The sequence below is a fragment of the Tachysurus vachellii genome, chromosome 10 (genome assembly GCF_030014155.1).
Source record: "Tachysurus vachellii isolate PV-2020 chromosome 10, HZAU_Pvac_v1, whole genome shotgun sequence".
Taxonomy (NCBI): Eukaryota; Metazoa; Chordata; class Actinopteri; order Siluriformes; family Bagridae; genus Tachysurus; species Tachysurus vachellii.
The window spans coordinates 19,697,793-19,714,605 of NC_083469.1; the positions used below are offsets into that span (position 1 = coordinate 19,697,793).

Sequence of the window (16,813 nt, forward strand, 5' to 3'; positions counted from 1 at the left end):
AAGGAGTTTATTGATTTAAAAACAATTGTATTGTTTCCGCTAAAGAAAATAGTGCGCTCCGTATCTACGGATAGAATCCTGTGTGTCCATGGCAACGCTCTGTTTTTCATGGCAACGGTGTGTTATAGTTCGCAGCGGTCTGTTATCAAGAAATAAAATAGTGTGTGTGTAGAAAGAATTCGTCCACACGCCGCTCAAATAAATAAATAAATAAATAAATAAATCCTGAGCGCAAGTCCACCCCTGGTCTAGGCTTTTTGTGTTAAATTATATTTCCTGTCGCTGCGCATGCTCTTTTATTGTACATGACAGCTTATGTCCCGATGACCGGTCTTTGCATTACGATTAAAAGCAGTATTAATAAAGTAAAAAATGTGATGTGCAGTCAAGTTCGAGTGTATGCACCGTTTAAACGAGTGTTCTCAACTTCTCACTGATACTTTTGTGATTCGCGGAGTTTTGACAAGTTTTATAGCCTTGATATTGTTTCTTATTCAAAAGTGGTGACAGAAAAAACTCAGCACCTCCAACCTGAAACCTCTTCCCACGGCCCTGTCACAATCACATCATAATCAAAATTAATAATTAGGCTTAAAAGCAAATGTATATGTAAGGGAATCAAGTTTAACAATTACATGTAATATTGCTCCAAATATCATCAATAAAGGTGTGTGCAATACCATGTATAACTTGCATTAAGTCGGTAATTTATATATATATATATATATATATATATATATATATATATATATATATATATATATATATATATACACCTACAGTTATGATCTTAGGCTTTTCATTAAGTTATAAGTTATAATTAAGTGTTCCTGATATTATTGCATTTAATGAGGCCTCGTTGTATTTATTCTTACAATAGATTCCAGATGTGGTCAAGCTACAATTTGTTGACTAAAACTAGACTAAAATTAAAAGACTTTTAGTTGACTAAAACTTGACTAAGATACCTTGAGTTTTCTTTTGACTAAAACTAGACTAAAATGATGAGACTTTTAGTCGACTAAAACTAAAACTAACAAAAAAGATATGTGAATGACTAAATATGACTAAAACTAACAAGGACATTTGGCACAAGACTAAGACTAAGACTAAATTAAAAATAGGTGACGAAATTAACACTAGGTAGGTGGAACATGACAAAGTCACATCCACCTGAATACCCAGAGACAGCTCTAAAATGCACTATGGGAAGAAGACAAGCCAGCAGTGTGATGCTGTGGGCAGTGTGCTTCTGAGAAAAATTGGGTCTTGGCATTTATGTGGATGTCACTTTGACATGTTCCACCTACCTAGACATTGTTGCAGACCAAGGACACCCCTTTAGGGTAACAGTATTCCCTAACAGCAGTGGCATCTTCAGCAGGATAGTGCTCCCTGCCACACTGAAAAAATTGTTCAGGAATGAGTTGAAGAACATGAGAGAGCTCAAAGTGTTGACTTGGTCTCCAAATTCCCCAGATCTCAGTCTGATCAAGCATCTGTGGCATGCACTTGGCAAACAAGTCTGACCCATGGAGACCCCACCTCACAACATACAGGATCTTCTGATAAAGCCTTGGTGCTAGAAACCACAGCAGACCTCCAGAGACCACATGGATCACACTTACATGGTTGGCACTTAAGAGGGTAATTTTGCATGAGGCCATAGTAGCCTTGTTTGAAATATACTGCAAAAGTGCTGGACGTGTGGCTTACAGAAACACTGACCACCAATTGTTCTGAGATACATATTAGTACAACTGTCACACATCCCTCTATTCACAGAACCCACTGTGTCACAGTCACATCAATCCCAGATGTGGGGGTCTTTTACATGGCTGGGTCGTGGTAAAAGAAAGGATTGCAGTTTTTGTGGCCATGTTGATGTAAAGATCACAAGTCTTTACACACAATCTCCAACGATGTTCCCCTTGGCTATATACATCGCCATTTTAAAGTGACTGTGCTGGCATTTGCCTCGGCTGGTCTCCAGGGCAGATCATAATAAAAATCTTTGCAGTGCTCACAGTTCACACCCACAGTGTTATGCTTACACAGACGGCACTGCTCAATATTGTGGCACATGGGGCTCTACAGTAACAGTGCATTAGCCTGAGTAGAACTTTTTTTTTTCATGGATACATGACATGACATTTCTGTATGCAGGTAGCGCTACAGACTTTTTCAGAAGTTTCAGATAACTGGTTGCAAATGTACAGAAACAGTGAAAAAAACATTCTGAGTGTTGATAGTTGGAATGATGGCTTGCTATATAATGGCACACATCATTTGGTTGGTATTGGATTGTTATGAAAAGATTGTTATGAACATTTAGAGGTGTAAATGTTTTGAGTAAACATTTCTGAAGATATTGGATCGTCTGAGTAAATCTGTTGAATTCGGAAAACAAATTTATCATGTTGGGCCGACGCAGGTGATGTCTGACACTATAATTCCATGATTATTTTTGGGTGAATATTTTTAAAATCATTTTTCACATAGCAATCAGTCGTATGTTCAATTTGTCCTTCCCAATAGATACAGTCTGGTGCCTGTATAACAACATAGCAAGCAAGTACAGAAATATCGTGACTACAAATTAGCATACTGCAACTTGCAGGTTAACGAGTCATATTGAATTATTTCCTTAATTTGTTTTTAATATTAGATAAATCCTGTCTCAAATAATTTATATCTGTCTTTACTATTGTGTAAAATACTTTCCCTTTTTAGGGCATACGTTTCGGTTTATGTGGCCATGTTTGATTCTGTTTTATTGTACTCAGAAGTCAGATATTCCTGAATCTATACTTTTGAATCCAATGCTACTGAAACTGAAATGTTTCATATATTTTAAGCATATCTTTGGCCAACTGGCTCACAGAGTGCCCAAAAATAGTCACTTGTGAGAACAAGAGTCCTGGTAGAATATTTCAAACAGCGGGGGAGAAAAGACCATACAGAAAAGAAAATGTAGAATCGAAATAATTGTGACGATATTTAATGTGGATGTATGCAGTACAGCAAAATTCACAAATCCTGAAAGCAAAGACCTCAGAATCTAACTCCTGATTGTGATTAAACTGTCTCTGAAACAATTATTTAAGGTACTGCTTAAGAAGGTGCTTAACAACTTGAAGGATGTGAATTCAGCCTGCAGTTTCGATAAGGATAATTGTTGGTCACAAGCAGGGGTGTGGCTAGAAATCCCTGGCCCCCTGAAAAAAGCTTACAGCTGTGCCTTTCAACAGTCTCTGCTAAAGAAACATATCCCCAAACCCACTTTGAAATGATTGTTTTGTCAGACCTGCTTATTAGATTACATAACTTGATTACTTTAGTCGTGTGGCCTGGTGTAACTAAGGAAGGCTTAGATTTTTGTTTGAGTATGTGGAAAATTTTGTGTTGCTCTTCGTTAGACATTCACCATAAACTCCAAAATGATTGATGATCGATTATCTAAGCATTCTTTCCCTTTCTTTGATTCATTATATTTAATAACTGGAGGCAAGACTACTAATGTTGTTATCCTCTCTTTGTATTTAAACATCATAGTTGTTGCACAGACATGACAGTGTGTTTAATGCTGCATTAATTCATTTCTGACAGTTTTTCTTTGTAAAGTATAAGTCAGATATCTTATTTGTGTAAATTCGTCTGCTGCAGAAACACATCCAGTCTTATCAGCAGCATACGGCGAGATATGGATACATAAAGATATTGCAGCCGTCTCCCTGATCTACTTGACCTAAAGCCAGGTGCTTCCATCCAGTAGTTGCTGAGCGTAGCCTTGCAAAATAAAATCCCCAAGGTCACAAACCAGCACATTTCAGAACGAGACATATCCTCACGTAGACCACTTCAACAAAACTGAGTGGCAACTCGAAGGAACCCAAGAGCCTCGAAATAAGAGCAGTCTCTTTTCTCGAGAAAATCAAGTGCCCACTTAGAGGGGGTTCTAGACGTTTAGCAGTGAAGAACCTGCCTAAACAGTTTTTAATACTCCAAATTGTAGCTATTCCTTCAAATGAGTCGAGGAAAATGCATTCCTCTCTTTTCAGTAGATTTAAGTGTATAATTAGAGGCCTTTGGAGACAGTTCCCGCCTCCTTCTCTGTACATTGTTGTAGGTTCGTGTGTGTGGGGCTGTGTGTGTGTGTGTGTGTGTGTGTGTGTGGCTGTGTGTGTGTCTGTGTGGGGCTGAAATCTCATGGAGGGTGGTGGGGGCTAATCCTGATCAGAGTTGGAATGCTTTGGCACTGACTCACCTCTCTGCGATGCTAATGTTGTCACACAACACACACACACACACACACACACACACACACACACACACACACACACACACAACAGCTCATATTTCTAAACTTGTCAGAAATAGCTTATGTATGGCATACGTAATAACACAATAATACATAATACTATTATTTTTTTATTTTAACTGACTTTGCTTTTAGTAAAAAGTGTGTAATCTGATCAGTTACTCCTAAAAGATTCTAGTCGATGAGAGATGCCTTTGTTCTCAGACTCTGCTATAGAAACTACCTTTAAGACATGCCTGTGCACCTACAAATTTATTTGTAATTTATTAGTTTCCAGACTCTAGCCATTGAAGTCTGATGAATAGAACCAGTATGGGAGGCATAATGTTCTCCGTTCCCCTCGTATGATTTTTTCCTATATAAATGTGTAACTAAAAGAAATCCGTAACATCAACAAACCGTATGTTTTGGAATTTCTAAATGTATTAAATATGATAATGAGAGCCATGTGTGAGTATTTCATTTCAGGCTGTATGAATATTAATGAGGCCACTGGCAATTGTCCACACACTTGGATTGGTCTCTAGGATTTTATTCACACATACAATAAAAACCTTTACATGAGGGAAAGTTAAACGCATGTATTCGGTCACATGATTGATATTTTTTCACCGTATACCATTCCATCCTTCTTTTGAACCCTCATATTTTGGTTAAGGCGTGTAGTAAAGAAGCAAACTTGGAGGTGCAGCTGCTGAGCTTGTGCCCTCCACAACTGCTTGGGTCACCTTTGGCCCGGGTCCCAGCTGTCAAACGCTTTGAAAAGCCCATTTGCAGCTTCTCTCTAGGGTGCTGGGAGAATTCTACTTGCATACTGACTCGAGACCAGTTGTGCTGCTTCTTTTACACTGAACAGGGTTCTGATTACTTATTTTGTAGCAGTATGAAAGGCTTCATAGCCCTGGGGAAGCAGTGGATATTTGCTACGACAGTGGAAGAGGTCCGCCAGTGAATTCCTTGGAAAAGACTTTAAGTTTGTTTCATACTTAAACCCCTGTTCGTGTTAAACAATGAAGCTATTTTCTGTGTAGATTTGTTAAACATATTATATGTAAAAATGTACATACTCTATAGCTCCTTTTGTTTGTTTTGTTTTTGTAGCAATTTGAGAAGCTAATTATCCAGCGTGTATTATTAACATTGTGAATATACACACTAATGTTAGGTAACTATTAAAGGCTTATGAAGATTAAATAACTACAAGTTATAGGCTACAGGTTAGAGACTATATACACGTCCCACAACTGTGAGAAAGCTCATTATGGAAACAGTGAATCTGTTGATTTCACTATCAAAATCTACTATGTCCTGTTTGTATAGCAGGCTGATCAGCATGGGTGTAATGATTTCCTGAGGACGATGTTGTCCTATGAGATGTAAATGAAGCCCCTGGTTTTCCCAACCGGAGAGAGGGAGGTTGATTGTGTTTCGCTGGGGTGTGTGTTTATTGGTGAAACAAAGCAGTTGTTGTGCACCCTGGGACCGGAGCTCCCAAGAGAGCCAGCGACTACGAGAGGTTCTCACAGAAGGGAGAGACAGAGAGCTTCCAGGAGGCTCACTCTTTCACTTTGCACTCATCAATGGCACCCCCCACCCCCACCCCACCCCACCCTCTCTTCACTCAGACAATAGCAGCGCATTCCTTTGCAGACCTTTGCTCGGCCCAGCCGGAGTTTTACCATGTCATTCATTTCCAGTTCTAGCACACGGGACATTAGATGCTCCTCACACTCATGGTCCCACAGGCAGCATCTGTGTAGTACTGAATGTCTTAATATATTCTGAACATACAAAGGCAGGGGACAAATAATGTAAACTATGCATTAAAAGATCTTCAGCTCTATACTAAAACAGACTTATATAGTGTTTATTTGGGTAATAACCTGACTAAAACAAATATTTTAGAATTTTTTAAATAAGTTCCATGTTGGTCTATTTAAACATTTGCCACTTAGTTTGGCAAAATTAAAGGCGTGCTTGAATGTTGTTTTTGTGTGTGTGTGTGTGTGTGTGTGTGTGTGTGTGAGAAAGAGAGGGCTTTGTTTAGCCACACTACCACATAGTCCAGACTGGAGAAGAATACCTGGGTCTGTTCAGTACTTGTCAGACATTCCCGAAGCTCCTTTGTTGCCACAGGTCTTTTGGCAGCCTCCGTACTAGCTTTTTGTCTTTTTATCAATTTTGGAGGGATGTCATGTTCTTGATGCCTCATTCTCTCCCTTTGTTAATGATGGTTCTCACAATGTGCCATGGAACATCTCATGTTTTTGAAATTCTTTTGTATCCTTCTCCTGATCGATATCTTTCAACATTAAGATCCTGTACATGTTTTGGAAGCTCTCTGTGGACTGTGGTTTCAGCAGTCTTTTGAAAGCAAGATTTTACTTGTAAACATACGTGGGAAACACAGTGGGAAGTGCTGTATATACCTCCTCCTTACCTCAATACCTCCTTGTAGGGTCTCTGGTTCAATTCTGAGCTTGAATTACTGCCTATGTAGAATTTTCTCCGGGTTCACCTGGTTCCTCCGACAGTCAAAAACATGCAGGTAGGTAGATTGACTATGCTAAATTGCCCCTAGGTGAGAATGAGTGTGTGATTGTGTGTGTGTGTGTGTGTGTGTGTGTGTATATGTGTACGTGTGTGTGTGTGTGGTGCCCTGCAATTGGGTGAATTCTCACACATTACATAGTGTTTCTGGAATAGGTTTAAAAATTTTCACAAACCTGATTGGGTGATTGCATGAATGAACTTCCACTTAGCTGTAAACATTATTTGACATTATCGCTCGTGACATCTGTATAAGTGCACAGGAATGCATTTCTTATGATAACATTACTCATTACAGGGGGCATGGTGACTTAGTGGTTAGCACATTTACCTCGCACCTGTGGGGTTGGGTGTTTGAGTCCTGCCTCGACCATCTTTTCAGGGGTTTCCTCCAGGTATTCCATTACAAAGACTGGCTGACTGGCTTTTTTAAATTATCTGTGTGACATATGCCCTGTGGGTTGGGGTTAGGGTTGCCTTGCGTCCTGGGTCTCCTCTGATAGGATATTACTCAATTCAACTCAATTCAATTCAATTCAATTCAATTTTATTTATAAAGCACATTTAAAATCTGCCTGAGCTGGCCAAAGTGCTGTACATAGAGTTAAAAGATAAGGAAAAAAAAGAAAGAACATAGATATAATAGAACACGTACAATTTACCAACAATTAAAAGCACATGAAAATAGGTGTGTTTTTAACATGGAATCCAGCAAACGTAGAAGCAGTTCTGACTGGCGGTGGCAAGCTATACCACAGCTTAGAGCCTGCTACTGCGAAAGCTCGGTCTCCCCTGCGTTGCAGACGAGATCGTGGTCCCAGCAAAAGATGACCATTTTGGGATCCAAGTGATCTCGAAGGATTGTACATAACAATCAAATCAGATAAATATTTGGGAGCTAGATTATTGAGAGCTTTGTAGACCAATAACAGAATCTTGTAGTCGATACGGTATCGGACTGGCAGCCAGTGCAAAGAACGTAAGATTGGTGTAATATGGTCTCGTTTGCGGCTACCTGTGAGTAGACGGGCTGCCGCATTTTGGACTATTTGAAGACGAGAGATGGCAGATAGAGGTAACCAGAATACAAAGAATTACAGTAGTTAAGTCGAGTTGAGATAAAAGCGTGGATAACTGTTTCAAAGCTTTTCCTGCTTAAGAAGCTTACTCATTACTCCTTCCTTGGTAACACAACTAAACAGAATAACACATTTTTGGACTGCCCCTTCCTTCCCCTACTGAGTCTAAAGAAACAACATTTTTCACTTTATTCATTCTTCAAAGAACAAACTCAAAGGATGTCACAGAGACAACATGGTTTATCCGAGGGAGACACTAGAAGTGTGAGAAAGAGCAAAAAAGGACTTGCACTTAATTTTATTGTATTATTCGCTGTGGCGACCCCTGAAGGGAAAAGCCGAAAGAAGAAGATTTATTATGATTATATAGTCGTGTGAGACGTCCGTTTTTTAAGATACATAGTTTATATTAAATAAAATAAAAAGAATGCTAATAGGCAATGCGCTTTAACCTGGTAATATTTGACAGCACCTTGTTAGAGTAAAACTGGATGTCCTGCAGCAGAATACTTGCAACAAGGTGCTGTAGAGCAGTTTGCATGCTGGAACTTACATCATCAAATATCACTATGCTGCTATTACATCTTGTTTATTGTACTGCAACATTGCATGAATATTGTCCATCCATAACGCTAACAAGCCAGTTAACACTCACCAGCCAGTTTAATAGGAACACCTTGTGATCTCAGTGAACACAGAAGGTTACAGGGTCAGGAACTCGGACTCACTGTATATTTTTGTACCATTCTACAAAAACGCTAGCAAATGTTGTGACTGAACATCTCAGGAGGTCAGCAGAAATACTCAAACCAGCACGAAAATGGTACCATCATGTGTCACATGACATGAGATTTCCCTTCAATTCAGAGGTGTCATGTGATTAACTAAAGCTATTTACCTGTGAGTGTATGATTAGTATGCTTGTGTGGCTAATTGGATAAAAGCATGAATAATAGATGGGCAGAAGTTCTGATTAAAGTCAGTGTAAACCCACATCTTTTATTGCTACTTTTGCACTTTAGCTGCAAACCAAATTTCACAGTGACAATAAATTCAGGGTCAAATTATATTTCTGTGGTGGCTTTGTGTTTAGCATGTTTGGCTAACACTTCCAGGCTTAGTGGTTTAATTCCAACCTCCAGTGTGTTGTGTGTGGGGTTTGCATATTCTTCCCATGCCTTGGGGGTTTCCTCTGCGTACTCTGGTTTCCTCGCCCAGTCCCAGTACAAGCCTTGTAGGATGATTATCATCTCTAATTGTCCAGGCTGTGTGTCTCTGATTGTGCTCTGTGATAGACTGGCATCCTGTAAAGGGTGTACCTTGTCTTGTGCCCCGAGGCTCCTGGGATAGGCTCCAGATTCCCTGCGACCTAGTAAAATAAGCGGTGTAGAGAATGGGTGGATGGATTATATTTGTCACATACACAACAAAACACAATATGAAATGTAGAGAAAAGCTTTTTGATGGTCGACGTCATAAATGTAGAATACATTTAGAGTAATAATTTAATAGAAATAGAATTTTCCGTACAGTTGTTCTTTCAGCTGATCCCTGTACAGGGTCACAATAGGTCACATGTTCCGCATATGTGGTTTGTCACCTTTTTTATGGCCGGATGCTCTTTCTGATGCAACCCTCCCATTTTATCCAGGCTTAGGACCGGTACTGAGAGTTAGCCCTTTGGTGGCTGGATTAGCTCTCTGCCTGGGTTTTGAACCTGGACCACTTTTTTGTGCCACAGACTCACGCAATTTTTCCACAGACCAGTGGGTGATTTAAGATCAGGCTTACACCAAAATCTAATAAAGTATATAATTTATTATTTAATTATTGCATATATAATGTAAATGTAATTATTACATTTAATATTATGCACTATGGTCTTATTGAATAGCCAGTCTCCACATTATACCGAGCGGACTTGGAGCATGTGAATTACCTGTTGTGACAAACCCATGATTTAAGTAGGACTCATGGTATTTACTTTAATATGCAGCTTTCTTTTCATTGCAAGTGCTAGAGTCTTCTGCTGCCTCATCATTGGGTCTTTCTTCCCTTTAAAATAAGCTTTATAGCAAGGTTGTTTTTTACTCATTATTGCTAGGGTTTGCTTGTGAGCTTAATTTATCGGTGCATAAAAAAAGTGCTGCAAAATTGCTGCAAAAAAAACAAACAGACGGAAGTAGTCACTTTCTAAAATAAAATACCCTGTGTACTACAATATTCAATAAAATAGAAATAAAATTAAAATGAGAAACAGGTTTTTATTGTTTCTGTGTGGCCCAGTAACAAATGATCCACAGCCCGGTAGTGATTCATGGTGGTCCCTACCCCTGTATTAGAGAACACCATACATGGTGACATGGCTATACTTTATCTACAAACTCGTACAGCAGTTGTACAGTAACTGCATGGCAGTCTCTGATTAAATTTACTGTTCCTGTAAATCCATGTTTTTGGTCTCCTCTTGAGATCCCTGTCTATCTTAAATTACAACAAACCGGCTTGTATTCAATACCATCGAAAATCCTTGGATGGTGAGCGTCATGGAAAGTCACAGATAATGGCATAGTGTAATCATGGTTCTGGAGGAGGAGACTGAATTCAGATGGTGGAATGTCTTGAGAGCATTTTCAATTTGCATATCCATGTGCATTCATGATAGTGAATTGAATTCTAGCTCTTTTAAATGAGTCAGATCAGCTCACCAATATTAATTCGGCTCTTCCGTCTCTCTCTCCTTCCCTTTTTTTTTAAATCTATTTTTCAAAAGTTGTTGGTCTTTGACATTTATCATTTTAACTGTTTAATAAAATCTTAATCTAATCTCTGTTTAGCAACATAACATTAGAATTCGAAATAAATACAAAACGTTAAAATGCAAACTTCAAACTTAACAAACAGCAGTGCAGTAACACACTAATGAAGCCTCAATTGCACAGAAACAATTCAAACACACTTCCCATAGCTGTGACTCTAAATCTTTATCCTTTAAAAAAAGAAAATCAGATGTTAATAATATGCACTTAAAGCATTTGCACTATATCTGCACTGTATGAATACAAGCTAAATGATATCCTGTATCCTTCCTGGTAGTTCAAACCAATCTGTCCAATTTTCTTTGAATTCTCTTATCGACAATTTGTTTCCGCTGACAGAACTCTCACTCACTCATTAATGTCACCAATGCGAGTATGACAAGTCTAGCGACCAATGTCTCACTCAATGTTATTTTGTTTTTCTCACCATTCGCCAAAAACTCTCTAGACTGTCTAGAAAGAAAATCCTAGGAGATCAGCTGTATCTGAAATACTCAAACCAGCCAGTCTGATACGTGCAACCGTGCCACAGTTAAATTCACAGAGATAACACTTTTTCTTTATTCTAATGTTTGAATTATTGTGCTCACTAGAAGCCACAGATTTGCAAAACCTATTAAACTCTTCAAAAATTGTTCTCTCTTCTCATATCTCAGAGTTTTTTTAAGACAACATAGCAATGACATTCTTCCCAGGAACACACCTCCATTATTTGCAGTCCTAGCATTAATAAACACCCCAGCATAGGTTGGGGATTTTCCAGCTCTGACACACTTTTTTTCCCCAGATAGTCATGTCTTAAAGTTCATACTATTAAATACATCTGACCAGATTTGGCTATTTCTGCTTTTCATTGTTTATGATGACAGTACATTTCTTTGTAAGACACAACATTTAAATCCAAATGAATTATTATATAAATGATTATTTTGGCTGGTCAATTGGCAGCCAAACTGGCTGGTCATTATTTATTTTCCTCAGAAAGGAGTTACTTCAGGTATTGTGAATAAACTCTTGCTTATTTTTCCTAAATGAGCATAAATTCATTCATTTATTCGTTGTTTCATTCTTCATCAATAACTTCTTTATCCTCGTCTGGTTCGTGGTGGATCTGGGGCCTCTTCCTGGAAATCTGAGCACGAGGCAGGAATATATCCTGGATGTGAAGTGAGAGGAAAGAGGACCTGGAGAACCATGTGGTCACAGAGAGAATTTCAGTTGTCTTTCAGTTCTCAGGCACTAAAGAAGGTTAGGACTATTTGGCACAAAGATGGAAGCACACAATAGAATCGGATGGTAGCAGTGGTTAGCATGTTTGACTCACACCTCGGGTCGGTTGATTCCCACCGAGACCCTGTGAGTGTGGAGTTTGCATGATCTCCCCGTGCTTAGGGGTATTTTTCGGGTACTCTAGTTACCTCCCCAGGTCCAAGAACAGGTGCTGTAGGCAGATTGGCATTTTACGTTGCCCATAGTGTGTGATTGGGTGTAATTATGCCCTGCGATTGGTTGGCACATTGTCCAGGGTGTCCCCCATCTTGGGCCTATCCTCTTGGATAGGCTCCAGGCTCCCTGTGACCTTGTTTAGGATAAGTGGTAAAGAAAATGGATGAATAAATTGATAGATGGATGGATGGATAAATGAATGAAACAAAGTGAGGTCTATGAAAACACAGTTTGCCAAGGTTGATGTGGAAGAAAGTCAGCCACACGCTCAGATCCCTGACCTCAACCCCACTGAACAGCATCGCTCCAAATTCTAGTTGAAGCCTTCCCAGAAGAGTGGCGATTATAATCTCAGCAAAGCAGGACTAAATCTGAAATGAGTTGTTCAACATGCACTCATGGATGTCATGTTAAAACAAAATCTATTTCGGTTTCCTGTCTTGCATTTTCTCTTCAGTGCACCAGCTAAGGATAGGAAAAGTTTTAAGCTTTTAAAAAAAATCTCTGCTATTTCCATTTAATTTTCTTATTTACAAATTCATAATTCATATAAAAGTTTATGGAAGGAACTTTTTAACTTCAGGAAAATTCTTGCTTATTTTGCTTTAGGACAGGTTAAAAAAATTGAAGAACAGGTTAAGGAAAATCTTACATATCTCACACATCACAGATTTGGGGTTCAGACTTATTGTTTGTGAGAAGTTGTGCGTTTCTCAATATGGGTTTCCTCTGGGTTCTCCAGTTTCCTCTAGGAGTGAATGTTTGTGTGTGCGATAGTGACAGTTTGTGACTGAGAGAGAAACATATAAATAGATAGATAGAATGATAGAGATTCTCACATCCTCTTCATTTCGTGTTGTGTTGACAGCTATTAAAGTAAGAAAAAGGCTTAAATGCTGTTAGGGCTGTTGGGGGTGCAATGTGACAGACACCAAATTGCCCAAGCTTCCGCAATAACTCATAAATGTGAGTATAACATGTGTATAATGTGAAAGCTTAACATACTGTACATGAATAAATTTGCTTCATTTAATTGACTGTGATGCCATGATAAGCGTGTAATTATGTCTATAATTTCAAGTGTCCATCAAATAAAAATTAAAATACTGTAAAAAAACAAACAAAAAAAAAACATAAAACAGTGTGGTTAAAGGAGGAACTCTGTGGTTACTTTTTGCTGTCTTTATCAGTTTCTACATTTTACTTTTGACTTTCATCTAAGCATGTTATTTGTCCCAAACAAACAAAAAGGAGTTTGTCTTATGTCCTCCCTGAATGAACGTATCAGATCAATCCCACAATGCAGTGTGGCATGATGTCAACTCTCAAGCCTCATTCCCGTGCTGCTTCACTTCTGTATTAACATCTTGTTTCCTTGCTTTTGTACCTCTCATCTTAGCTCTTCCCTCAAGCAGAAGGGGAAGTGAGGGGAAGGATGTAAATAAAGGAAACCACAAAAGGACAAGAGTAATCAAGAATGAACATATTCAATTCTTATGCATAGGCATATTCATTTCATTTTATTTAATTTGATTTGTACATATTTTGTATTTCATTAAGATTAAGATTTTTTTTTATTTGTTGTTGAAATTGTATTTCTTGTGCATCCTCTGTATACAGTGTCGGCGCCACGAGCGGGCCCTGGGGGCCGTGGCCCGGCCACTTGAGTCACTGTGCCCCTTTACTTCTCAAAATAATAACTTAATAATTTTAAAAAATGTTTTACAAATTACTTTTATTATACCATGAATACTGGTTAAAGAATAAAGAGTAGAAGTTAATTAAAAAATAATAATTGTACTAACCCATAATGCAGTGCTAACATAGTCAGCCAATTACATTCTGGGTGAAATGGAAACGCGTTTTAGTGAACGTAATTCAAAGTTGAATTTTAAAATGTTGAGTCTATGAAGCCTATTATGGATTTAACAAATTGCACCATTGTGGAAACAGAATGCATCGTTGCAAAGCAATATATCTCCAGAATTAAGACAGAGGAAAGTCAACAGAAAATGACGGTTATGAGACTTCTTTCTGAGCAACACAAAGTTCTGGAAGCTATGCCCAGTGTTTTGTCTGCGCTAAAAGTTGCGGTCACGTTCGGGGCCTCCACTGCCATGTGTGAGAACTAAAGAACGTTTTTACGGACCACAGATGAGCAATGAGCCACACTCGTAAGTCTCAACTCGTGCATCTTGCATTTGAGCGGGACCTTATGAAAAAATTTTGCCATTCGTTGAAGGACCTTGTTCTTCAAAAATTTCATTCCTCCTCTCGTCGCCTGCAGCTCTTCTAAAGGTAAGATGCCTTTTTGCTTTAGTACGTTTGGTTATATGCTGGTGGCTAATTTGCGTGTGTTTTCGCGAATCTTGCACTTTAGAGTCATGATAAATTATAGTTTACAGTGAGTGACACGTTTAATATTTTATTATGTTTATTGAAGTTTAATAATAGTAATAGTATGTGAACGAGATATGCCCCCCCAGTTAAACATGAGGCCCCCTCATTCTCTATTCTCTGGCGCCGACACTGTCTGTATACCCTAAAAGCCTTGCATCTCTCTATCCTTGAATCCTGGGAATACACTGGGATGATAATAATAGGAAAATGAGAGTTGATTTGTGATGAGAAAACTATAATATCATACTTTTATCACCTCTGCATTCATTTGTTAAATACACTGATTTAGTATTTGGGAATCCTTACACATAGTGTTACTAAGATAGATATCCCACACTGGATAGTCAGGATAAACCAGTTTAATCCGATTTAAGATGCATGATTAATATCGTATATTATATTAAGTAACATCGTATTAATATATTAAGTAACGTATATACACTCAGATATGTAAATAAATAAATAAATAAAAGAAAGAAGAAGTAAATTCCTATGAAAAGTAATTGGACAGTGGATACCTGCGTGCACTTAGGGCACGTGGTCATTATGTGCACGTCGAGGAAATCGGTCGGCGCTAGGACTGCGACGTCTCGCTCGTGGCAGCAGCCCTGCAGAGCCAGAGCCGTTTGGGAGGCGTAGTGGAGCAAAGGCAAAAGGGGAGCGGGGTAAATGAAAACATTTTACCTGGCCCTTTTTCGTGGGATTTAGCAGCCAGCGAAAATCGCCTGTCGCCACCCAGGGCAATGTTCCGGAGGCATTTTTGATCTGTCGTCGAGGTAAGGGTCGCGTTTTGATTCTCTGTTTTTTGTAGCGACGCGGCCGACAGTTAATCTTAAAGGGAAGGTCTCATAGTGTCTATAGGATGCAGTTATTCTCTCTCAGGCGGCTCCTGTCTGGGCCTTTTTTCTGCTGCTTACACTCGTTTGTATTAAACAAACAAAATAAATAAATAAAGAGACTCCTTGTTTATATTTTGGTACATGTTAAAAAAAATAAAATAAAATAATCAACAACCCGTACGTGTATAAAGAGGAACGAAGTGTGTGTGTGTGTGTGTGTGTGTGTGTGTGTGTGTGTGTGTGTGTGAGAGAGAGAGAGAAGCTAAACCCAACCCGAGTGTATTATTGATCTGTCATCTCTACATTGTGTGCGCTCGCGCTGGCCGCCGCGTGGACGGTTAAGGCCTACTGGTTTTTGTTTGAGCCGCAGCTCCTTTAGCATTTAGCATTCTGTTTAAAAACTGACTCGTAAAATCGCTTTCTGGAAAAGTCACCCAGCTGATTTTTTCTCTCCCCTTCTGCCGCTTTGTTTTTTCCCCTCTCCGGCACACCCGTGAGAAGTGGTGGTTATTTAAGGTGATTTATCGTCCTTGTGTCTTGAACCTCTGAGGCTTGGTGTCCTAAAGCTGCTGCTCGTCTACGTGTAGTGACCCAGAGATTCAGTGTCTCACATCTAGTGCTCTGAGATGGATGGATGGATGGATGGATGGATGGATTGAGAAATGGAGGCATGTTACTTTATTGAACCTTGTCTGTTTTGATTGTAGGAGGCAAACAGCAGCAGGAAGAAGTTTAAACATAGGCATTTATTTCATTTGAATTCTTCATTCTTCTCTGTTCTTATAAATACAGCTCATGATCTCACCTCAGAGTCTCTTACAATACAAACCCATCAGACCTTAATGGAGGAGGTTTTCCTTAACCTTTTTCTTTAAGGGGAAAAAAAAACAACATACAAAAGGTTCATTTATGCCTTAAAGATGCTGAGACATTTTTTCCCCTCCTGCACTCTCTGTTCTTTCATGTCCATTAATATGTGAAAGGTCTCCCAAGTTCTTCAGGGTCCTTTTGACGTAAATGTGCTGTCAGTGACATGCAGAATCCCAGGAATGCTGCCTGAAATCAGCTCACACACAGGCGAGGTTATTGTGTGTGTTGGTGTTGGGTAGGAGAGGCATGCCTCAGGAGTCAGGCCTAAACATCAACAAGGGAAAAAGAGCCACTGCTGGTCTTGTCATATGACTGGCCTTCTATCACTTTGTGTCTTTTTTTTTAGTGTCTTGGAGGAAAAATGTTAAAATCGGCTGCCTTTACAACGCATTTGCCCTTGCACATCTTCAGTAGCGAGCGAAGATCGGTAGGCTTAAAACGCATAAGATGGACAACAAACAAATTCTCCAAGTTTAGCTGCTGCTTCGA

The 16,813-nt window shown here is 39.1% G+C and overlaps 1 protein-coding gene across 1 annotated transcript in view; it reads left to right on the top strand.

Moving 5' to 3' along the window:
* The first annotated feature begins 15,206 nt into the window (after positions 1-15,206).
* Positions 15,207-16,813, top strand: part of akt1 (v-akt murine thymoma viral oncogene homolog 1) — a 52,866-nt gene continuing 51,259 nt past the window's right edge. The window contains exon 1 of the mRNA XM_060880171.1: positions 15,207-15,391. The gene's annotated coding sequence lies outside the window, so the exon portion shown is untranslated. The remainder of the gene's footprint in view (positions 15,392-16,813) is intronic.